The sequence below is a fragment of the Salmo trutta genome, chromosome 23, assembly GCF_901001165.1.
Source record: "Salmo trutta chromosome 23, fSalTru1.1, whole genome shotgun sequence".
In the NCBI taxonomy this organism is placed as follows: domain Eukaryota; kingdom Metazoa; phylum Chordata; class Actinopteri; order Salmoniformes; family Salmonidae; genus Salmo; species Salmo trutta.
This window is the reverse complement of record NC_042979.1, coordinates 42,289,013-42,315,188: the sequence shown is the minus strand read 5'-3', so window position 1 is coordinate 42,315,188 and position 26,176 is coordinate 42,289,013. Positions and strand designations below refer to the sequence as shown.

Genomic DNA, 26,176 nt, shown 5'->3' with positions numbered 1-26,176 from the left:
CCAGTCTCAACATCTACAGTGAAGAGGCGAATCCGGGATGCTGACCTTCTAGGCAGAGGTCCTCTGTCCAGTGTCTGTGTTCTTTTGCCCATCTTAATATTTTATTTTTATTGGCCAGTCTGAGATATGGCTTTTTCTTTGCAACTCTGCCTAGAAGGCCAGCATCCCGGAGTCGCCTCTTCACTGTTGAGACTGGTGTTTTGCGGTACTATTTAATGAAGCTGCCAGTTGAGGACTTGTGAGGCATCTGTTTCTCAAACTAGACACTAATGTACTTGTCCTTTTGCTCAGTTGTGCACCAGGGCCTCCCACTCCTCTTTCTATTCTGATTAGAGCCAGTTTGCTCTGTTCTGTGAAGGGACACAGCGTGGTACGAGATCTACAGTTTCTTGGCAATTTCTCGCATGGAAAAGCCTTCATTTCTCAGAACAAGAATAGACTGACGAGTTTCAGAAGAAAGTTCTTTGTTTCTGGCCATTTGAGCCTGTAATCAAACCCACAAATGCTGATGCTCCAGATACTCAACTAGTCTAAAGAAGGCCAGTTTCATTGCTTCTTTAAAATCAGCACAACTGTTTTCAGCTGTGCTAACATAATTGCAAAAGGGTTTTCTAATGATCAATTAGCTAATCCAAGTTAATAATTTTAAAAGGCTAACACATTGGAACACAGGAGTGATGGTTGCTGATAATGGCCTTCTGTAGATATTCCATAAATCTGCCATTTCCAGCTACAATAGTCATTTACAACATTAATGTCTAAACTGTATTTCTGATCAATTTGATGTTATTTTAAATGGACAAAAAAAAGTGCTTTTCTTTAAAAACAAGTACATTTCTAAGTGACCTCAAACTTTTGAATGGTAGCGCACAAGGCCTGCACTGGAATAAAAATTGTGCCTTTATCAATATGCCAACAGATCGTAACATTGCCTAATGTATCCTAACCATTACCGATAACAAATCCTAATCTATTTCGTTACGTTACATAGGACATTTCATTTTGTAGGCCTAAACAGAGCTTGTGTGAACACAATTGAGTGAATGAGACAAGGAGGGGAAAGGGAATTTAGGGAGAAGAACGGCTTGGTTTCTTTTTTGTTGTACCCCGCAAAAGCACATGTACAAATGGAACACTAGAGTCTAATCAAATTAACGTCGTCTTCAAGACAAAATTTTACTTGCCACATTCCACCAAATAGTTTTGCGGTATTTGAAAAAAAAAGTAATCTCTGGTTAAAGATTGAGCTTTGACGTCTGTTCGACTACTCATACCCATCCTTACTTTGAAGGGATACAAAAAAAACGAACGGTAGTGTTAGAAAAACGCAAACAAGTGCAGTTGGATTCATATTGCATTGGGGTGATTGTGTCAAGACATTGTTCTATTGCATCAGTATTTGGTGAAGACTCTGCCAAACATGCCCAGATCCACTTAAAAGCTTTAACAGCACAAATGGTTTCCTCCAACTCGGCATAAACAGTTGGTCCCATACGTACAGCCCACTTATGGTGAGAGAGGGAGCACGACGTGACAGGATCCAGAAAAAGACCTAACAACCTTCCCATCGCCCTCCAATGTCAGCATGTAGTGTCAGATCACTTCCTGGGCCACTGGTATGAATGACAGCCGCATACGAGAATGACTTCCCTGACCCCGTATTCAACTCCATCTCCACCACCCGGCTGTGTCCGTTTCCCTCTAGTTCGCATAGTTGGGACTACTGTATCTAGTGACAGGGACACCAAGTTAACAACCCCAAAACAACAATATGAGTATTAATATGAACTATCTTTTCATGTCAGAGGGAGGAGGAGCGGCTTTCTGAGATCAGTCATAATCAGCGTTGTGCCGCCCCATCCCATTCCAAGGCCTAGAGCACAAATCAGTGGGCGAATTGCCACATATTTACAATAAAACACAAGACTGGCGTCTCTTGTCTGTTTGGAAATGCCTGGCCTCTTATTGTAACAATTGTACCTAGAAAAAAAAATATGAGAGAAGAATGTTTGTGTCCTTTCTGCTACTGAGTGAGTTGTTGGAGAGTTATATTTGCCCTGTTGAGCAAGTCTATAGCAGGAATAAATACCAAAAAAGGGCAACATTCCTGTGGTGCTCACCGAGATAGACATTCTGATGAATCATCCTGTTGTGCGGCAGGGACTGGGAGACTAGTCAGGATTAGTGATACCGATATCCAATATTTTCCTTGCCAAAAAACCTGATACGATAACCGAGATGTTACATTTTAGCGGCCTTTTAAGCATTCTAGTACAGTTAAATAGTTAACACACACACACACACATGGACGCAGCGGTCTAAGGCACTGCATATCAGTGCAAGAGGCGTCACTACAGTCCCTCGTTCGAATCTAGGCTGTATCCCATCCGGCCGTGATTGGGAGTCCTATAGGGCGGCGCACAATTAGCCCAGCGTCGTCCGGGTTTGGCCGGGATAGGCCGTCATTGTAATAAAAAATGTGTTCTTAACTGACTTGTCTAGTTAAATAAAGGTTACACACACATCATCAAAACCTATTTCTTTCACTTACTTGCTGTGCTGTTTCGTTCAGTTGTTCAGTCGTTTCATTCTCAACCAGGATTTCTATGGAGCGCCGTCTGGATCTCTGCTATGGAACACCGTTTGGGTCTTTGCGTGTCAGATAAGCTTGTTGACCAATCAGGACCTGAATATGACTGCACGTCACATAATAATTTAGCGCGTTCATAATTTTTTTTTACGTAGTTATTACACATTGATTACACTATCCTCGTATTTCATATGTCACAACGATTCGTTGATACGTGTGCTATGATGTTGGTAAAGTCTCGCGCACACCTACAGTGCTGGTCATAAAATAAAGCTAGCTAGCTCATGGATGCAAACAATGTTCTTCCCCAAAAACATAGCAAAACGACATATTTAGTTAGCTAGCTAACTATATAGCTAGGTGTCATCATCTAAAATAACCCTAACTTATAAGACCGTTCTTATTTGATGAATAGTTGTTGGATCCATCTATGTGAAGCTAGCCACAATAAGGATTAGGCACAAGTGGATTTTGCGGTTAGCCTTCAAAATAAAAGTGTGGCATAAACCGCAAATTCCACTATTGTGCCTAATCCTTATTATGGCTAGCTTCACAACACATAACCCGGTCCGGTTGAGCCTCAATAGCCAGATGAAGCTAGCTGCCTGCTTATAACGTTAGCTTTGGGCAACAGGGTTAAGTAGCTGGCTAGCTATTTATTTTCATAAACTGAAGTTCAATTTCAATAGGTGAACAACAAGTGGCAACCTAGCTAATACTTACTCACAAGGATTCCTAAGTCATTGCTAAGAATATTGAAAATGACTGCAGTTTCTTCTGGTCATTGTTTTCAGGCTGGTTGTATTGGTACTAGCTAGGTACCAAGCTAAAGCTGGCTACCCCAGAAGTTGCGGTCTAACAAATTATGCTTTATTACCAAAGCGGTATTTTAAACACATCGTTCGTGGCCAGTGTTAGGAAGACTTTTTGTACAGCTTTGACAGTGCTACTGTATCTTTTTTGACAAGCAATGGCCCAAAATGGCGGTCCATATATCGTGAAGCTAATAGTAGTGACGCTATTACTGTGTAACACCGGTAGGGCAACATCTGAAAAATAGCGCGTACCGGTGCTCGACCACTCGGCGAAAGCCAACATCCTCGACAGAGAACGGTTGATTGTCAAGGGCAATATTGGCTTTAATGGATTTCGCCTTTGAGTTCTCTCGCTGAAATGTTCTTACACTTTCAAAATGACTGCTAGACTTGACTGCTCGATCCACACAGCAGACATTGTGGGCTAGGTTAGGAATGCTGTGTAGCTCAAAATTTTACGCGGCGTCATTACATAGGTAAGCACGTCAGCTTTGACATCAGGTTGCACATTGGCGTTAAACTAGACATCGGGCCGATACCGATATGTTCACCAATATATCATGCATCCCTAGTCAGGATCGAGGGAAAGATGAACGGAGCAAAGTACAGAGAGATGCTTGATGAAAACCTACGCCAGAGTGCTCAAGACCTCAGACTGGGGCGAAGGTTTACATTCCAACAGGACAACAACCCTAAGCACACAGCCAAGACAGCGCAGGAGTGGCTTCGGAACAAGTCTCTGAATGTCCTTGAGTGGCCCAGCCAGAGCCCGGACTTGAACCCGATCAAACATCTCTGGAGAGACCTGAAAATAGCTGTGCAGCGATGCTCCCCAACCAACCTGACAGAGCTTGAGAGGATCTGCAGAGAAGAATGGGAGAAACTCCCCAAATACAGGTGTGCCAAGCTTGTAGCGTCATACCCAAGACGACTCGAGGCTGTAATCGCTGCCAAAGGTGCTTAAACAAAGTACTGAGTAAATGATCTGAATACTTATGTAAAAATCTGTTTTTGCTTCGTCATTATGGGTGTAGATTGATGAGAAAAAAAAACTATTGAATCCATTTTAGAATAAGGCTGTAACGTAACAAAATGTGTAAAAAGTGAAGGGGTCTGAAACATTTTGGAATGGACTGTACATTCTGATGAATCATCCGGTAGTGCTAACTGAGATATATACATATATATTCTGATGACTCATTCATTTGTGTAGTCAATGGAAAACAATTCTACATGGAAAAAATTTAACACAAATTGTGTTCCGCAGAGCACGTAGGATACTGTGTTTTTATATTAGGTTCATGAACTACATATTCATTCATCCCTACATCATGAAACACTAGCATTCCAACTTCCGGATGTGCTTTAACATTGATGTAACATTATAACAACCTCATGATGTGTCTCAGGTAGACCCTGCTGTTACAGCATATGGTTAAAATTAGACCTGTGGTGAGGGGTTTGTCAGAATGGGTGCTCACAAAACACACAAACTCTCCCAGAGGGAGTGCAGTTAAACTGTGAATTCTGGCGCACTGATGTGAACTTCACCACTGTGGCTCCATGTTTTTCTGCTGGCTGGCAGGCTCTAAGATGCTTTGATGGCTTAACCAATGGGGAACTGTAAGCAATAGCCCAGAAACATCTGTTGGGAGTATAATCTGCAGGGCAAATCCATTGGCTTTAAATCTCTCTGCAGACACTCACATAGGATTCCTTCACACATTCTAGAATGAATGGAGTATGGAGTGGTAAAGAGGAAAACCTCTTAGTGATGAGAAACAAGTGGCTAGCCATGGCAACCAGGAAGAACTGAACTTTGCTCAGTGCTTTGTGCCAGTTTGAAAAGGGACTCCGTTCCCCTGTGGTCAAGCTCTTTGTAACTCCATGTTGTCACTTGTCAAACAAATTAAGCCAACTCTCATCATTTTCACAATGTTACAGAAAACATGACATTAAAGTGTTTGTTTTCTGACTTTTTACACCAATCTTAAATTGTGCTACACTTTTTTTGCATTGCAATTTCCGAAAATGTCAATAGTGGAATGATAGTGTTTCACAATATTACTTACCCGCCAGTGTTGTGATTGGCTGTGATACTCCCCTATTGATTTCTCCTGCCGGAGTGGCCTCTGTTGTCAGAATGGTAAAGCTGTTCTGACTTTGTGGCTGTGTTATGTAGTGGAAATCACTCTGTCATTTCCTGTCTGCTAACATTCTACACTGTTCGCTCAATTTCAGTTTATGCGAGAAAACAAGCACTGAATAGTATAGGGAATCATTGTACCATCTAAATTGCTGTGAAATATATTTTGTAACACCTTTAATCAGTTTCTTACTTTGAGAGAAGTTCAGAGTGCGGTCAGACTCAGCAATCAACTGTTTCGTAAAGAACTTGCGAAACCAGTTCAGAGAACTTCCGAGTAAGAAACAAATTAAAGATTGGGGTTAAAAAGTCATAACTATCCCTTTCAAAAGCTAGCTCCCAACTATCGACATCGGTCAAAAGAAATCCCACAATGTTAAACTATCCCCTGAAGTAATACAGTGTCAACAGGTTGCTACCACAGAGACTAATAGCATCCTTAAATAAAGCAGTGGTAGATTTAGAACAGCAACATGAGCTAGGCAAGAGACTGGTCTAGAGACAGCATGGCTACTCTGGCCCGCCAACTCCATATCTGAATTCCATCCCACATTCCATTGGAATTCCGCTACGATTCTTTGCAGAGTCCGGGAGAGGGTGGAAGGGAGGGCTCTTTTTTTGGGCCTCTTGTCACTGGCAAGAGAGGAACACACTAATTTAATTTATTCCCCGAAGGCTTGCAAGAATGTGAGGGAACCGATTGAGAAGCTCGGTTGGCATGTTGACGGAAAATAGCGGGTAAATCTACACAACCAAGCAGAAACAAGGTAGCAGAGGAGGGATGTCAAGCAGTTGAAAATGGCAGCTACATACTTCCCTCTGGGATCGAAACCCTTAAAATGTCACTTGTAGACAAATAAGTCTGGTGCAGTTGAATCTTCTGGTGTCTCCTTCAAGCCCTTCAGCATCTTTTGGAGTAGACTACTACAGAGATATGCAAGCATGGCTGTTCCAAAGTCATGCTGCTCTTTTGTGACTCTTCCAACAAACTGATAGGAAGTCAGCCAAACAATGTTTGGAGTAAAAAAATTATACCAAAAAAAAAAAAAACATTCCACTTTTCATCAGGGATGCTTTGGAGAAAACACTGAATTATTGTTGGCTTTCAGTGGGGGAGGTCTGAAAAGGAAGTATTCCTTCATTTCAACCAAGTGCATTCTTCACCCTCTGCCCACAGCTTAGTTGGATCAGAATCATATCCAGATATAGATATGACACCGTTGATTCTAAAAGTCGTGCGAAACCGGTGTTGCAGTACAACTAAATGACCTTGGCTAAGATTATGTTTACGAGATCAAAGTAACTGGGCTGGTTCACACCATCTTAACAAAGCCATGGTCAGCTCAGGTGATACAACATCCTCCCTGCATGCTTGCTGAGAAAATGCCAGTGAGTTAGTGGAATATCTCCTTTGTGGAGTGAATGGAGGTAGCCACTTAGTTTTTAATCCAATTAGACTGTGAAACCACGGCATTCTTGGAAGTTGTGTGTACTCAGAAAACGTCTGTGTCAAACTAATTGTGGTAACATTTGTGACCTGCACTCGCGACAAGGCCGCCGGGCCAGGCAGGCAGCCTGGTGGAACTGAAGTCATCAAAGAAGAGTTAACCAGGATACTTTTTTATTGAACCTTTATTTAACTAGGCAAGTCAGTTAAGAACAAATTCTTATTTACAATGACGGCTTACACCGGCCAAACTCGGACGACGCTAGGCCAATTGTGCGCCGCCCTATTGGATTCCCAATCACAGCCTGTTTGTGATACAGCCTGGATTCGAACCAGGGTGTCTGTAGTGACGCCTCTAGCACTGAGATGCAGTGCCTTAGACCTGCTGTGCGACTCGGGAGCCTGGTTCAGCCATATGGTTAAAGAGAAAGGTCCTGTTACAATCGGAACCCATACAAGGGACACCCCCAAGTCAAAGAACTATTGCAAAGATATCGTCAATTCTGGATTCATTTTCAAATGATCACGTTCAGTCAAATTTGTGAGTTTGACTGATCTAGAAAGCACTATAGAAAACTCAGGCCTGAATTGCATGTGTGAACTGTGAACATGACAAGTCTGTGTCAAAGCACATCAGGAAGTTCAAGTTGCCTGGTTTTGATAGCACGGTTGTGAGGAGGAAGAGAGGAAAATTCCAACGGCTAGCATAATGCTGGAAAGCTTGTTCCCAGATGTGTGTGTAGACTGGGTGGTAGCTTGTAAACCAGTGGAGGCTCTTCAAAGAAGGAAGGGGAGGATCATCCTCATTGAATTTCATAAAAATATATTTTTTAAACATAATTACATAATAAAATGTGGTTAGTAGTTGACTCAAAGAGAGAGAAAGACAATAGTTGAACAGTTTTGAACAAATTAATTAATTCAAGACTGTGTGTAGCGGTTATGATATGGTTTGTGAAGGTTTTTTTGCCTGGTCACATACAGCTGATGTGTTGTGCATTGAAGTCCACAAGCGAAGAGAAAATGTGAGAAGAGGGCGCATAGATGCGTGAAGGAATACAACGTGGCTGCTATGAAAGTGAATTGTGATCAGGGGTGTATTCATTCTGCTGATTTCGTTCAAAAGTTGAATAAATGGAATCAAACGGAACGAGGCGGGGATAAACATACATTAATTTGTACAAATAAAATAAAACTAGTTTGCAACTGTTGGACTAATGATTACACCCTAGATCAGCTAGATACAGGCAAGAGTGTGCAAGGCGGTATTAAATGTGTCACTACCTGTGTGCACCTACGTTGTAAACTTTCATTCATTAGCTAGGTTTTAGGAACCTCAGGATGGGTATAGGGAAAATTATATCATGTAGTAGCCTAAACCTATCGCTGTTACATTGAACTGGGTGAATGGAAAATGAATGACAGTCATATAATATGCTGTAAATAAGGCCCTGCTCATGAAGAAAAAAATACATGTCCTCCCTCATCGTAAAACGGTACCGACCACCACTGTTGTAAACACATAGGTGTTGGGGCCAGGCCCTCTAATAGGCATTGTACGCCGCACTGAATGTCTGTCACAAAAAAAAACGAAATGCCTCCAAGCCTAGCTATTTGGCCACTGTAGCTAGTAATGTTATAATTAAATGACAATGGATTTGTTTCCATGAAGCAGCTGCATGTAGCTGGCTGTTGTGAGTCAATGCAGTCATTAACTAGCTAGCACAACAGCTAGCGAATTATGCTAACTGTTTAGCTAATTTTAGCCAGCTAGCTTAAAATCTATCCATCTATAGGCTGTATGTGATAATGGAGAGTGAATTCAAATTGTTTCTTGGTCATCTTGCTAGCTAGTTCTCTAGCTGTGGCCATATAGCTAGTATCAACATTAGCTTTCTACAACAATAGCAGCATTAGCACGGCTAGCTAGCTAGCCAACATTGGCTATAGACCATAAAGCAACACACAGGGACATGCATTGCAAAACAATGCTACTGCCACCTTCTGGGTTGGAGTGTTTTAACAAGGTTGAGCAGCTGACGACACTGTTCAGGAGGTGCCAAGTACTGCCAGCAGGCAAACGTTAGACAATCCTACCAGTTAGTGTTCTTTTTTACAGCCTTGTCTGCGAGAGCACTACAACAACACTGCAGATGGTAAGACCGGGGGCCAGCTAAATGCTAAAATGGCATCTAACAGTCAGCAGAGAATCTGGTGGGAAAGTTGACACTTCACCATCTTTAGAGTAAGTAAGTATTGTCTATGTGCAAGAGATTGCTACAGAACAACCCCACTTGGTTGATCAACAGTTTAAGCAAGGCCTTATTACGTGGCTCCATGTAGTGATCCTTCCTCAATTCAAACCAATATGATGTAACTGAAGTGTCCGGTTATGGCATTTATGGGAGGTGAAAATGTTACAGGGCTGCTTCAGGAACCAGCGAACCTGATGCACGCAGCCATGGGACCATGATATGAGCAATGACGGGAGTTCAACATTCTTGCACTTTCATTCCCACAGTAAAACAGGAAGTTGATATGCACATCCTCCTTTATGTTCACGTCGACTGACGTCTGCAAAGACGCAAAGTGCAGCCACGAGCAAACTATTTTCAACTATATTCTATAACAAAGTAGTTAGATACTTTGAGAGAGTAAAGTATGGCCATGATATTGACAGGCAAGAACATAAATTGTATTTCTGTCATGGAAAAGGGCGCTTCATTTCAGACTAGAAATAAAAGTAGGTTTGTATATTTAATTACAGATGGTTACATAGGACTTAATTCAATATTCTAGTCAACACATGTAGGCTATTCATGTAGATATTCTGAGAACTACCGTAAACCAGAGTGTGTGATAATATGACATGGCAGCTGATTCTCAGCTGAATCCTGAAAAATGTTCGTGAAATAAATGTCTTAAATCTTGAAAGATGATTTCTAAAGCACAAGAAAACATAATGAGATGCCAATATCTAGGGTTTTTCGATCCTATTATTAAATAATACTCCAGTTAGTCAAGACAATACCTTGTAAGGGGAAGATGGCGTAGGGCTACCCGTGGTATGGAGGGGGGCCACTCTTACATTCCCAGTCAACTAAACAGTAGTAAACAGAGATATTCCTTTACACACGTCCACTCGAGATTTCGATCAGATCAGCACCTGCGTGCTAACAACATACTCGCTGTCAAACACAAGCTAACATTTTACTGGTGAGAATGACAATTTTCCATCTGTCAGGTCTAGACAGAAGACAACACAGTCACTTGACAGATCACAGAGGCCAGTGGCAGGCAGATCTCCTAATGTAAGCAATGACACAGCTAGCGAGCTATGACAAATATCTGCTAGTGTGTGTACTGTACGCCCCCTTGCTAGACACTGAGGGGGAACACGACCGTACACCTAGGCTGAATGACTTGGTGTAAAAGAGAGATCTCATAGGTGTTCCTCTCCAATGGCTCCTATGTAGACCATGAGGAGGGTCAAGTTTGTCCACCACCACATGATTAACAGTGTGTCGTTCAACATCCAGTAACGGCAGGTCATCTTGTCATGTAGGCTTTCTGCCGGTATGGTAAAACATCGCTCTTGGAAGCCAGGGGGGGGGAAATGAAAAATAATATGATGAACATAAACTTACATACAAGCATACAGTAGTCAGTCTGAGGGCAATTCTGACACTAACAGGAAACAATGTATCCAGTCTTAATCCACCGCATTCTTTATTTTAATGAACCTTTATTTAACTAGACAAGCCAGTTAAGAACACATTTTTATCTACAATGATGGCCTACCCTGGCCAAACCCTAACCCGGACGACGCTGGGCCAATTGTGCGCCACCCTATAGGACTCCCAAACACGGCCGGTTGTGATACAGCCTGGAATCGAACCAGGGTCTGTAGTGACGCCTCTAGCACTGAGATGCAGTGCCTTAGACCCCTGCGCCACTCGGGAACCCCATTCTACTCAACTTTTTGTCAGAAACATTACAAAACTGTACAATTGTGGCCTTTATAACCATCTACTTGTTAGTGTAGCTCAACAAGAAAATTATGTAGACAAAGTGCATAAGCCCCCACAAAGCTAATTGTCAATGCATGACGTAACTTTAAAATTAAAAGCGCTGCCGCTGGTTGCTGAAGCTTAATCAAATACATTGTGTAAAAGTGCACTGGAGCTTGCAGAAGGTGAACAGCAAACTCAAATCTGGGGGGGGATGATCAGCATAATAAATGACGATCTTGGACTGACTGAACTCGCTGGCATTTGAACACACACTGAGCCCATTAGCAGAGTCGGGAATGCAAAACAAATGACTTCTTTAGCTGGAGAAATAACAGTGCATGTTGCCTTGACCAAATTTGGCTGGCTGAAAACACTGACATGGAGCAGCCTGCGAAACACACACACACATCTCCTAAACATGAGTGAGAGTGAGCAAGGACACATACTGTACTGACATCAATTAAATCTAGGTTGTTTCTTTACTTATACTGTACAAAAAAAAAAAAAACGAAAAATGCAACATGCAACAATTAACAATTTTATTGAGTTACAGTTCAAAGAAGGAAATCAGTCAATTGAAATAAATTCATTAGGCCCTAATCTATAGATTTCACATGACTGGGGAGCCAGGCCCAGCCAATCAGAATTAGTTTTTCCCCACCAAAGGGCTTTATTACAGACATAAATACTCCTCGGCACTGGATGTGGAGGTCCTGGGCTGGCATGGTTACATGTGGCCTGCGGTTGTGAGGCCGGTTGGATATACTTTTAAATTCTCTAAAACAACGTTGGAGGCGGCTTATGGTAGAAAATGTACTTTAAAATCTCTGGCAACAGCTCTGTTGGACATTCCTGCAGTCAGCATGCCAAATGCACGCTCCATCAAACTTGGCATTGTGTTGTGTAACAAAACTCTACATATTAGAGTGGTCTTTTATTGTTCCCAGTATAAGGTGCACCTATGTAATGATCATGCTGTTTAATCTTGATATGCTATGCCTGTCAAGTGGATGGATTATCTTGGCAAAGGAGAATTGCTCACTAACAGGGATGTAAACAAATTTGTGCACAAAATTTGAGAGAAATAAGCTTTTTGTGAGTATGGAAGATTTCTGGGATCTTTTATTTCAGCTCATGAAACAAACACTTTACATGTTGCATTTATATTTTTGTTCAGTACAGCTTGCCAATCTGTTGTACAACCAGGGATGCATTTATTTAAGGCTATTTATTAATTAAAAAGGTGCAATATGCAGAAATCGCTCCCCCATTTCCTGGTTGCTAAAATTCTAATAGTTTGTCTTATTTCAGTTTGTGACAAAACAAGCTATATATAATGTAGAGAATCATTGTACCATCTAAACCACTGTGAAATATATTTTCAACAACCAAAAATATTTCATTTTCAGCTGGTGTACAAAACCGAAAGTAAAAGACGCAAAAACAGTACTTAAGAACGGGAAGCATAGAAATAGCGCACATAGAACATATCAACCGCTTCTTAGACTTGCTTTCAATGATAATGAAAGATCTATAAGTCCCATTTCTATGTTATTTTGGTGAGCTAGCCCAAAAAGTTACACATTGCAGCTTCAAAGCTATTTATTAAGGCTATGGTTTACAAGGCCATGGTTCAGCCAAAACTGCCACAATGTGCTCTTCCCAATGTGAGCATGCCTCAAAAGGTGGGGCCAAATTCAGAGGAGTCAATAGTGGCAGTTATGGCACATTTGAATTCTGTTGTTGATGTCTGTAAACAGGAAGTTGCCTCACTGTGTACAATGATGTCATAGTGCTTAGTCCACCTTTTAACAAAGTGACTTGTAAATGTAGGTGGTACAGAGTGGATATCAAAGATGGATGGGAGCAGTCCTGATACTCTTTTATTGGCTGTAAAGGTTCTCCATGTTTTTCCTGTTGACGTTGCCAGTCTCCCGCCCATGGGGCTTCCTCAGGGGAAGCTCTGAATGGCTGTCCAGGGAGAACATCCTGAGGCCATGTGGTCACTGTGCCAGGGGTCACCGTGGATCTGACTTCAGAAAAGGCCTAATGGCAGAGACCAGCTGGGACAATGCAACAACATGAACATCCCTTCACTTTGCAATGTTCCCCTTCCATTATTGAAATGAGCTACTGAGCTAACTCTGTCTTGCTCTTACATCTTACAAAATATTTGGCTTCAATCCATCTCAAATTGGTTGTAATGGAATATTCTAGTTTGTGAGGATGTAGCGTCAGAGAAACATGACAGTGATACATTTGATACGGAGGTTGCACTGTCTTGCAAAACCTACCTTTTATCTGACTCATGCACTCAGTTGGTTGACGTCACATATACAGTAATTGCCCGGGAGGATACGTATAATTGTGCTATCCAGGAAGACATCCACCGGCCTAGACAGTGCTTTAGGAAATGACCAAGACGTTAACCTGCCTTGAATAGCCAGAAGTGATCACGGTAGGTGTAATGCAAATACAAAAATCACTGGATATGAGTAGCAGTACAACTCACACTCTGCACAGTTCAACCACTGACGTACAGTCAGTTCATTGTTGATCAAAGCTCTTGGAGTAAACCCTAAGAAAAAAAAATTCTGTTGTAAACAGACATTCATTCACTCTGCACAAATGGAGAGTTTGGCAAACACTATGGAACACCACTGTTTTAGACTATTCAAATTAAGATCAGCTATGAAATATACAAATTGCAATTTTGGCCCACAATGCATTAGTCCACTACTTCCACATTGTTATTTTCATAAATAGATCTTCACTGTTGAATTTGATCAGACATTCAGGTTCTCAAAAAAGGTCATGTTCACGTCCATCATTTTGAGCAGCCAGCGTTTGAAATACACATTTCCTGTTCTGGTATATTTCACAGTGGATTCAAATGGCCGTTGTGAGTGAGGTCATAATTTTTGCCTTGAGTCAATCTTTTTTTTTTTTTCACGAAGTTATATACAATCTGAACTTGCAAAGTAACAGCCAGGGCCAGCTTCGACTGTCTTTAACAGTCTGCAAACTGTCCAAATTATATGTTTGGGTATTCTGAAAAAGATGATTGGGAGTAACATTTTCTCTGTGGAGTCTTTTGCCAAAACAGGTGAGACTTTAAATGATGAAAAGGGGAAATGAATCACAAAACATAGCAGTTCAGGCCTCGTTCCCTAGCCCATACCGGTTCTCCCTTTCTGTTCCTCTGTATTACCCTCATCTATTCATCTCTCCGCTTTTCTTATTTGGTCTCTGAGATTACCAAGAACCCTTCCTTAAGGTGTGGGCTAACATGGCAACTTCAAAAAGATTCCTGGCCTAAATATAACGTTTAACTGCATGACCCATGCTGCTTAGGAGTCTAGACATCTACCGTGATATCTATGCTCAGCGGTAACACGCCTATTTAAACCAAGGGAGCCTGTCCATTTGTATGTGGCGAAGAAACATTTTTGTTGTTGATTTTATAGTCATGGTGATTGATACAGTTGCATATTGCAATATTATTTTGGGACGATATTATATTGATATTTGACTTCAAGTGTAAAAACAAAATGTAATGTTTTACTACGGTAGGTAGCGTTGGCAAGCGCTAGTCGGCTGTACCGGCACCAAAACGCCAATATATTTAATCCTATAGCTTGTTCTCAATCTTCTTTTTAAATATTGAGCCAGCCTGTTTTCAGGACTAATTTCCCTGACTGACCAAAACTAGTTCTCATGCTGTCTCGTCTCTCTGCAGCAGACATATGGTGAGCAATTAGTTTGGAACATCAAAATCGCAATAAAATCCCAGGATCGAATTATAATACATATAGAATCGTGACAATAGCAATACATATCGTATCGACATCTAAGTATGGTGATAATATCGTATTGTGAGGTCCCTGGCAATTCCCAGCCTTATTATTTTACGGAGTAAATCTTTTTATATTTAACTAGGCAAGTCAGTTAAGAACTAATTCTTAATTACAATGGTGATAATATCGTATTGTGAGGTCCCTGGCAATTCCCAGCCTTATTATTTTACGGAGTAAATCTTTTTATATTTAACTAGGCAAGTCAGTTAAGAACTAATTCTTAATTACAATGGTGATAATATCGTATTGTGAGGTCCCTGGCAATTCCCAGCCTTATTATTTTACGGAGTAAATCTTTTTATATTTAACTAGGCAAGTCAGTTAAGAACTAATTCTTAATTACAATGACGGCCTACCGGGAAACAATGGGTTAACTGCCTTGTTCAGGGGCAGAACGACATTTTTCCCTTGTCAGCTCGGGGATTCGATCCAGCAACCTTTCGGTTGCTCTAACCACTAGGCTACCTGCCGTAGTGTTCAAGATATCAAATATGGTTATCAGTGACCCTTCCAAAAAAAAATTGGTGAATGACACCTCCTCCTACACTGACTTTGACACCCGCCGAAATACAGCTCAAATACAGACATCGTCCCACAAAAAGGAACCAACGGAAGAGGGGGAAAAAAAACTGTACGAATGTAGTTGATTTTTATTGTATCTTTATTTAACTAGGCAAGTCAGTTAAGAACAAATTCTTATTTTCAATGACGGCCTAGGAACAGTGGGTTAACTGCCTTGTTCAGGGGGAGAACGATAGATTTTGTACCTTGTCAGCTCAGGGATTCGATCTTGCAACCTTTGGTTACTAGTCCAACGCTCTAACCACTAGGCTACGCTGCCGCCCCAATAGCGTGGCTGGTTAACACAATTGTAGACTGATGGTCTGTCAGATGTTAAAAACAAGTGGTCAATATGTAAAAAAAGGACAGACGATCTAGACCTAAAATTGGACATCTTTAAGGTTGAAAAGCTGTATGAAATGTTGCTGTCTAGGAAAAGTGTCTAAAAAAAGTGCTCCATTGCAATATTTCTCTCCTGCTTGTATTTACCATTCGAGAGAATGAAGACCTTCAGTTTGTTTGGACAGTGTCAAAACATTTAGAGAGAAAACATTGTTGAGAACATGCATACTTGCCATGGTCAATGGGATTACTCACCTGTACAAACACCTGTCAACAAACAACCATTCAGTCACATGCTGCTGTGTCAAATGGGTGCTTTGAGCACATCTTGGAGGCAAAACAAACGTATGTGACCTTAGCAGTTTTAACTTAAGACAAAACAGTTATAAATGGTGTACCAACAGAAATAGAAGTATGCTGCACCACCACAAGGACGGTTCTACAATTTTAACTGCCATTTCTACAGCAAAAGAAATACCACAATATTTTAGCTGGCAAGCACCCTTACGCATTATCTTGCAGCAGTGGAACCCTTGAGTGATTCCAACAGCTAGGCCTAGTCCAGAGCCATGTCTCTCCCTTAGTGATTCCAACAGCTAGGCCTAGTCCAGAGCCATGTCTCTCCCTTGAGTGATTCCAACAGCTAGGCCTAGTCCAGAGCCATGTCTCTCCCTTGAGTGATTCCAACAGCTAGGCCTAGTCCAGAGCCATGTCTCTCCCTTGAGTGATTCCAACAGCTAGGCCTAGTCCAGAGCCATGTCTCTCCCTTTAGTGATTCCAACAGCTAGGCCTAGTCCAGAGCCATGTCTCTCCCTTGAGTGATTCCAACAGCTAGGCCTAGTCCAGAGCCATGTTTCTCCCTTGGGAAGTTAGTCATGTTTCCTGTCCATAGGATTAAAGATATTTCTGCAGTAGGAGCTCATTGCTATAACTGCCCTAAAAATAACTACATTACACATCCGTAAGTTTAACATAAAACATGTACTTATATGATTGAGTGAATGCAGGGCATTGGGTTTGATGCGTCTTACAGATGCTTCAGTTGTTGACAGGAGAATCATAAATGACTATTAACTGCTGAAGAATGTGTTGTTAGGCCGGTATATAGGTCCTTGGAGGTGCTCAGAGACATTTGTTGTTTGTATGAGTAGGTCCCTGTATTGGAGTAGGTCCCTGTATTGGAGTAGGTCCCTGTATTGGAGTAGGTCCCTGTATTGGAGTAGGTCCCTGTATTGGAGTAGGTCCCTGCCAACATGACTGGGTCTAGGCAATATGGGAGCCATGAGATGATATGTTGAGAGACCAGAGTAGCCGGGTCCCAGATATGTTGAGAGACCAGAGTAGCCTGGTCCCAGATATGTTGAGAGACCAGAGTAGGTTGGTCTCAGATGTTAGTGCCGTATAGCAAACATCTATGGTCACCTGTTTATAAAACGATCTGGAACCAGGCTAGATCCAGAGGCGGAGCAGGGGCGCCTCCCACAGTGCACCTTTCTCGTGTAGTGTGAAGGTGCCCCTAGACACTGATCATGGGCCAGTTTAGCATTTTCCCCACTAATGGTTAAGGTTAGGATTGATGAAACTGATCGTAGATCTGTAGCTATGGGAAACATCAGCCCGTACCCACCTCTCTGCTGCTGAGGAATCAGCAGGATTCTCCTGCAGCACCCACACATCCCTGAGGACAAAGGAGGCCTTCATTCCCCCAGAGCCCAGTACAATACCACACAGTTGTGGCCTTCAATAGCAACCTTGTTACCCAGGGGAGAGTCTGTGGCACATGCTGCTCCTAGCCTTGCCTTTGTCTGAGGCAGAGCTGGCTACGGTCGTCGGCAGTATAACGCATTGCCATTCACACTTTAATGGAGTGGCAATGGATGCCATTGAGTGGCTTTCACTTTCAAAGCCTATATCAAAGTTGAAAAGGAACAGTGTATCTGTTTTACAATTTCTGGGGCAGAAAGTACAGGGCACATTTAGGACATTGCCCATTTCTGGGGCAGAGAGTACAGGGCACATTTAGGACATTGCCCATTTCCAGGTTCTATAACACCTGGATCAAAATGCACTGACTGAGACACTTGCAACAGGGGCTCTATAATAAAAAATAAAAACAATTATGTGCAATACATTGCTTCATGTGTTCTCATGTGTGATCTCTTATGAATACCTTCAGACAAACTAAGCCATGTAAAGAATCAGACCAGTAATGGATCAGCAGACACCAGTGACATAATTCATGGTGAACATGCACAGTACACGCCATAGAAATAGAATGCCTAGTAAGTAAAATGCATCCAGACTAACTTCTGATACTGACAATAGTTTTACAGGAGTAAAATAGGCATGGAAATAAAGCAAACATGCTGTTGGGCTGAATCACTCAACTCCTCATTGACGATGCACCGACTCGTCTATTGAGCCTCTCAGTGTTCATGTATCTATTGGAAGTCCTGTTTGGCATCCTGTCTTTAATAAAGGCTTTTGTTGGCTTCTGGGTCACAGAAAAACAACAAAAATATCTAAATCTGATGCTGAAAAAACTAGTGGGCCCTTTGTTGGCTTTTTGAATTTTCCATCATAGAAACATAAAATAGCCGAACTTGAGTGTTATGGATGGACCATTTCCTGCGATGATGGTTAGACTACAACATCCACTTGTTTTATGTTATAAACACTTTCTTGTGAACGTTATGAAATAAGTAGATTAGTACAAACATGACAACTGACATTTTGTGAAAACACCTTTACCCTCCCTGTTGCTCAACAATGACTGTTTCTTTCAATAACCTAAACAAGGCACACATTCAAAACAGAATTGAATTCACAATACAAGCACAGAGACATGATTGAACTGAATGCTCTCTCAACCACCGATTAAAGAGTAACAGACAGTGAAACAGTCGAGAGCCTCAGGCAAAACCAAGCTTCTGACACTATCAGAGTCACACAAGACCGACTACTGGCCTAGGCTAGCCTCAAATAAATTATAATTATTGCTGTGTCATGAGCAATTTCTCAATGGCACCCGTCCCCCTCCCTACCAACTGTCACACGGCTGTGATGAGTGACTGTGCGCTGCTCAAGGACAGTGGTTGTTGGCTTTAATAATTAGGGTCTGTGTGCACGCCCGTCATTCTTTTTTCATTGAAACAGTTAGCTGTTTGATCCAATTTATTTACTAGTTGACAATTTGTAGAACTCAGCATTGCACGTGTCCTAACAGTAAGACGCATTGTAATAAAATCAGGTTATGGTGTCGACACACATTGCAGAAAAACCCCCCCACAGAAAATGGTATAAGAGTAGACTGTACAAAACCATAAAACTAAATGCCAGAAAAATCTAGAAGGAAATCACATCAATAACATGTTTTCCCCCCCCCCCCCATGTAGCAAGAATGTAGAAGTGCTTTTCTGTTTTGAAGTCCACTGTGTGCCTTACTGCCTTCCCAGAGAACATTTACATGTAGCAACAGGAAACATGCCCTACCGTGTTACCTGAAAACTGCTGAGTCTAGCTAGGCCCTATCAAATCCCTTACCTGCAAGCATATATCAATCACATTGCTAGCTATTCATTGGCTCCATTTGTCCTGAGGCACATGTGTCCCCACAGCTACATAGTTTGTTCTGTCACACGGAAATGGTGACACCACACCCCATCTTGGTGTTGGAATTCACACCCAGAGGCTGCATATTTTCTCTAGCTTGTTTGACAACTGCAGAACACACACACACACAAACGAGGCCTTGAAACATTATTGAACAAGTTATGGCAATCCAAACTACAACAATGGAAAAATATTAATCATACAAAGCTAGACCATGGAAAACGTATTTGAAATGTGAATCTGTGTTAGGTAGGCTTCTCTATAGACAAAGCAAGGGTACAAAAGGCATTGGGTTATGCAATGACTGCTGTTAACTACATAAACAGTAGCTTGTTATTTGAAGCCAAATAGACACATTTTCATACAGGATGGATACCATATTCTGGCTTCATGTAAAGTTTTAAGAACGACCAGTCAAACGAGGTAACTGTTTACAGACAGCTACCCAACTCAGTCTGGCTGGCCAGAATATGAACATAGGTAGTGGTGATGACAGTGTCTGAGCCAACCAACAATGAGAATGATACAAAGTAACACACCTTAATGTAGTCTAGAGATTTAGGACGTGACACGGCTACAGTTGGCTAGGATTGTAGGATGACCTAGTTGTATGGTTATAAGGCAAATTCACTGCATACCAATATGTACAGCGTGCCATGTGTTTAATGAATACAAAATTCATTTTTTTCCTTCTTTATTTATGAGCAATAGGCCAAGAACTGATCTGTAATGCATGTATTCATGCCTTGAGGCACTGTTTCGCTTCCGTATTAAAAAAACACTTCTCTGTCTACAAAGCTCCGGAAATCGAAGTAACGTTAGAAGGTTCAGTTTACGTATTGTTACATGGTCGTTTCAAAATCTTTTTTTTCTTCTCTCGATATAAGCTACTGCTCTAAAAGATTTGTCAAGATGTAGCCTATTCGGCCCTGAAACTATTCGAAGTGCATAACTCGGTGAAGTTTAGAGAATGGAGGAGTAGAAAACTTCAACATCGGGCTTGACGTCACGCGCAGTCAGGCATAGTTCTGGACTAAAAACACACATTGTATCTCGACTCACCTCTTAGTTCCTCTTCCTGCGAAGATTTCCCGCTTTCAAAGGTGAAATATCGAAATTAAATCCCTTTCCCCCAGCAGAAATGGTGTTCTAAATGCTGGTAAATGTTAGATAGTGATTTTTCAACTCCCTCCCTAGTCCCGTTCTTTAGAGGCGGTGGTACAAACTCCACCCTTCAGCGAGTCAAGAGCACAGACACTATGATGCAGGCATGGGCGGTGTATCAGGGGACGACAACTTGTGGATTTCGTGTAAAGTCAACGTCAACTTTCCTATTAAACCCCAACGTCACTGAATTATTTGTGAATGACACATCTAACCTAACAAGCCCCATTTTAAAAAGTCGACTAGTTGCCCAAATAGAGATTTGGTTACATCCGTCACCTCACCCGCAAACAGATCAACTTCAAAGTAGCTTACTGTATTATGATAGTATAGCCACCAATTAATATAACCTATTAGACAGCATTTGAAAGGAAATCGTAACAATAGGCCACTGACAAAAGGTCCCTCTAACACACTATTTTAGTAAATGAGAACTTGTTCTCAACTTGCCTACCTGGTTAAATAAAGGTGAAATAAAAAAAATAAATTATGAGTCCTCCACATCGGGTCTAAAACATAACAGGTCAGCTAGGAATGTCATTTTGCGTCTGCTCCAGAAAACCGCAGAAATGCTGCCACCGTTTGGTATAACAGTGCGTCTACAGGTGTATAAGTCTGTAAAATGGTGGAAAAGTTGTGCGACAAATCAAATCAAATTTTATTTGTCATATGCTTCGTAAACAACAGGTGTAGACTAACAGTGAAACGCTTGCTTTACGGGTCCTTTTCCAGCAATGTAGAGTTAATATAAAGATGCAAAAATAGAAAGAGAAAATATTGACATGAGGAATAAATACACAGTGCATAATGATAAGTAAAAAGTAACATGACTATATACAGGGAGTACCGTGCAGGTATACAAGGTAATTGTGGTAGCTATGTACATATAAGTAGGGGTAAAGTGACTAGGCAACAGGATAGACAATAGACGGTAGCAGCAGCGAATGTGGTGTGTGTGTGTGTGTGTGTGTGTGTGTGTGAGGGGGATGGGGTAGAGTCAGTGCAAGAGAGTCAGGGCAAAAAAGGATCGATGCAGATAGTCCGGGTAGCCATTTGATTAGCTATTTAGCAGTCTTATGGCCATACTTGAGTAAAAGTAAAGATACCATATTAGAAAATGACCTAAGTGAAAGTCACCCTATAGAATACTACTTGAGTAAAAGTCTAAAAATATTTGGTTTTAAATATACTTAACTATCAAAAGTAAATGTAATTGCTCAAATATACTTCAAAATATAAAGTCAAAATAATTAAAAATTCCTTAATTAGGCAAACCAGATTGGCACAATTTTTTTATTATTTTTTTTATTTACAGATAGCCAGGGGAACACTCCAACACTCAGACATCATTTACAAATGAAGCATTTGTGTTTAGTGAGTCCACCAGATCCAAGGCATTAGGGATGACCTTGGATGTTCTCTTGATAAATGTGTGAATTTGACAATTGTCCTGTCCTGCTAAACATTCAAAATGTAATAAGTACTTTTGGGTGTCTGAGAAAATATGGAGTGAAAAGTACTTTACACCACTGCTTATGGCATGGGGGTCAAAGCTGTTCAGGGTCCTGTTGGTTCCAGACTTGGTCCACTGGTACCGCTTGCCGTGCGGTGGCAGAGAGAACAGTCTATGGCTTGGGTTAACACCTTGCAGAGTCCGGCATTATTTCAACCAAGTGCAGAGGCGACAACACCTCAGAAATCAGGATGCTTGAATTACAAATCAACCTTTGAGTAGGGTGAAAGTTTAACATCTTTATACCTATTGGATACACGTATTAGCATTGATGGCATTCACTGTACAGATAGGCAGATGTAGCCTGTAGTGGCATAGTTATATTCATAGACTTATGGCATGGGCTATATTACTGATAGTTTATTGTTCAGTGTTATCCAACAACAACAGGCGTTTTGACTTATTAAAGACTAGTATCACACATATCACAGAGTGCCAAAATGTCCTGAAAATCCACCCTGTTGCATGTGTGGTTTGTGTGTTGTTGGATCAGATCCAAGATCTTTAATGAAGTCACAGAGACAGCCATCACTTCATCTCCTCGCCATTCTAAGTCATTAGGAGACAAGGGGATTTCTGCCATTTGTGAGGTCATAAACAAATGCATAACAGCACCATCATATCACTCCAGTAAACATTACAACAAGCAAGTCTCGCCGCAAACAAGACTCACAACTCGGCTACCTCTCTAGAGTGTGGTTACCATTTTATTTTCTCTACGGTTTGATTGACATGATGATGATTTCCAGATTTGTTTTCTGCTTTATTGTCCTGTTGGTGATCTTCAACATCAAGCCTCTAGATCTTGAGGCCCTCCAGAATACCCTGATGCCTCTCATGGTCCCCAAACAATGGGCCAGCACCCTGTCCCTGCAGGGGGACCTCTTCACGGATGTGAACAATTTTGTCATTCAGCTATACGAGACCACCACAATGCCACCGCACCACCAGAGGACCAGGGAGGCCCCAACCAGAACACCTTTGACCCAGGAACCGGTTCCTACTGTGACCCAGTAAATGCTTCTAACAACACCTTTGGCCCAATAAGTGATTAAGCCTTACTGGTAGTGTGGGATGAATAACACCCACCAGGTGAGAACCAGGAAGGCCATCATTCAGCCCCCAGATGGAAGACTGGCTCAGGACCCAACCAGGAAACTCCCACCTCTGGCCCAGGAAACTGACCATCCAGGTGGACATCATCCATGTGCTGGGTAATTTGATCCAAAAAAATGACAGCCAACTGACCACAGCAATAAATCACCACCACCATGAGAGAACGAGGGAGCCCCTGGAAGAAAATGGAACAATAGTGACACAGCAATGCTTCCCCACCAACAAACCTCTGGCCCAGGAACCACTTTGTGAAACACCTTTGGCTCAGAAACCACTTTGAGAAAACACATCTGGCTCAGGAACCACTGGCCCAGGAACCACTTTGAGAAACACCTCTGGGCCCGGGTGGAAGGCAGTGGGTGGAAGGCTTGGAGTGACTCTGCTCAGACCCTTGAAGAGATCTCCTGCTTCCTGGGAGCCTCAAGAGACCTCTACAGGTATGTTATAGGAATATGAAAGAGCACTGTGGGCTGAGGATATTTTCAGAACCACAAATAATAATTGCATTAGCATCACTTTAATAACATACATGTGTATTTAACAGAGGCATTTTCTATTAAATTGAAGCCTAACTTTATATTAATACCTGGTTTCCTCTTAGACTGTCAAGAAAGCAGAGCTTGGCGAAGGAGAGGACAAAGCATGGTGTAAGTCAAAGACTGCTCTGAAGATCAGAATGTCTGATCAGAAATCTTGATATAGGCAGCTGGCTGTCAAAACGTTTAATACATTAAATGTATTGTATTGGAGCAATAGACTATGCTGTTTATTTCTTTTAAAGATCATTCATATATATATTTTTTAAATAAATACATGTAATCTAAACTGAACAAAAATGTAAATTGTTGGTCCCGTGTTTCATGAGCTGAAATAAAAGATCCCAGAAAATGTCCATACGCACAAAAGCTTATTTCTGCTTTGCCATCCACCTGACAGGTGTGGCATATCCAGAAGCTGATTAAACAGCATGATCATTACACAGGTGCAACTTGTGCTGGGGACAATAAAAGGCCACTCTAAAATATGCAGTTTTGTCACACAACACATTGCCACAGATGTTTTGAGGGAGCGTGCAATTGGCATGCTGACTGCAAGAATGTCCACCAGAGCTGTTGCCAGAGATTTTAAGGTTCATTTCTCAACCATATGCCGCCTCCAATGTCATTTTAGAGAACTTGGCAGTACGTCCAACTGGCCTCACAACCGCAGACCACGTGTAACCATAACAGACCAGGACCTCCACATTCGGCTTCTTCACCTGCAGGATTGTCTGAGAACAGCCACCCGGACAGATGATGAAGCTGTGGGTTTGCACAACTGAAGAATTTCTGCACAAACTGTCAAACATCATCTCAGGGAAGCTCATCTGGGTATTTGTTGTCCTCACCAGGGTCTTGACCTAACTGCAGTTTGGCGTCGTAACCGACATCAGTGGGGAAATGCTCACCTTCGATGGAGAAGTGTGCTCTTCACGGATGAATCCTGGTTTCAACTCAAACTGAAAAGATTTGACATGGGTCCTCAAATCCTCAAAAGGTTCTACAGCTGCGCCATCGAGAGCATCCTGACTGGTTGCATCACTGCCTGGTATGGCAACTGCTCGGCCTCCGACCGCAAGGCACTACAGAGAGTACTGCGTACGGCCCAGTACATCACTGGTGCCAAGCTTCCCGCCATCCAGGACCTCTATACCAGGCGGTGTCAAAGACTCCGCCAATTGTCAAAGACTCCGCCACCCTAGTCATAGACTGTTCTCTCTTGTACCGCACGGCAAGCGGTACCGGAGCACCAAGTCTATGTCCAAAAGGCTTTTTAACAGCTTCTATCCCCAAGCCATAAGACTCCTGAACAGCTAATCATAGGGCTACCCAGGCCCCTCTTTTACGCTGCTGCTACTCTGTTTATTATTTATGCATAGTCACTTTAACTCAACCTACATGTACATATTACCTCAATTACCTCGACTAACCGGTGCCCCCGCACATTGACTGTACCGGCACACCCTGTATATAGCCTCGCTATTGTTATTTTACTTCTATTTTGAAAATGTACTTATGTTTTTTTTACTTAACACTTATTTTTCTAAACTTCTTAAAGCATTGTTGATTATGGGCTTGTAAGTAAGCATTTCACTGTAAGGTCTACACCTGTTGTATTTGGCGCATGTGACAAATAAAATTTGATTTGATTTCAACTGTGCCGGGCAGATGGCAGACAGCGTGTAAGGTGTCATGTGGGTGAGCGGTTTGCTGATGTCAATGTTGTGAACAGAGTGCTTCATGGTGGGGTTATGGTATGGGCAGGCATAAGCTACAGACAGCCAACACAATTGCATTTTATCGATGGCAATTTGAATGCAGAGATACCTTGACGAGATCCTGAGTCCCATTGTCGTGCCATTCATACACCACCACCGCCATCACCTCATGTTTCAACATGATAATGCACAACCCCATGTCGCAAGGCTCTGTATACAATTCCTGGAAGCTGAAAATGTCCTACTTCTTTCATGGCCTGCATACTCACCAGACATGTAACCAACCTATTGATCATGTTTGGAATGCTCTGGATTGACGTGTACGACAGCGTGTACCAGTTCCCGCCAATATCGGGTAACTTTGCACAGCTATTGAAGAGGAGTGGGACAACACTACACAGGCCACAATCAACAGCCTGATCAACTCTATGTGAAAGAGATGTGTCGCGCTGCATCGTGCTGCATGAGGCAAATGTTTAGTCATTTAGCAGATGCTCTTGTCCAGAGTAGTGAGTGCATACTTAAGTGATAATTCCAAAGAAGCCAGTGTTTGGAGGATATACTTGCATGGGCAGACTGTGCCAATATATCCTCCAAACACCGGCTTTGAGGGCATGATCACTTTTATACAACGGGTTACCAACATATTCAAATAATGATTAATATGTTTTCATTAAAAAACATAATTTTGCTTAATTTATTCCTACCATTTAATCCTTCCACAAGATATAGTCCCAACACAA

The 26,176-nt window shown here is 41.9% G+C and overlaps 1 protein-coding gene across 4 annotated transcripts in view; it reads right to left on the bottom strand.

Annotated features, from left to right (window-relative positions):
- tln1 (talin 1) overlaps nucleotides 1–20,642 on the bottom strand; it is a 146,506-nt gene extending 125,864 nt beyond the window's left edge. For all 4 annotated transcript variants that reach the window (XM_029710393.1, XM_029710395.1, XM_029710396.1 and 1 more), the window contains exon 1: nucleotides 20,446–20,642. The gene's annotated coding sequence lies outside the window, so the exon portion shown is untranslated. The remainder of the gene's footprint in view (nucleotides 1–20,445) is intronic.
- Nucleotides 20,643–26,176: the final 5,534 nt, after the last annotated feature.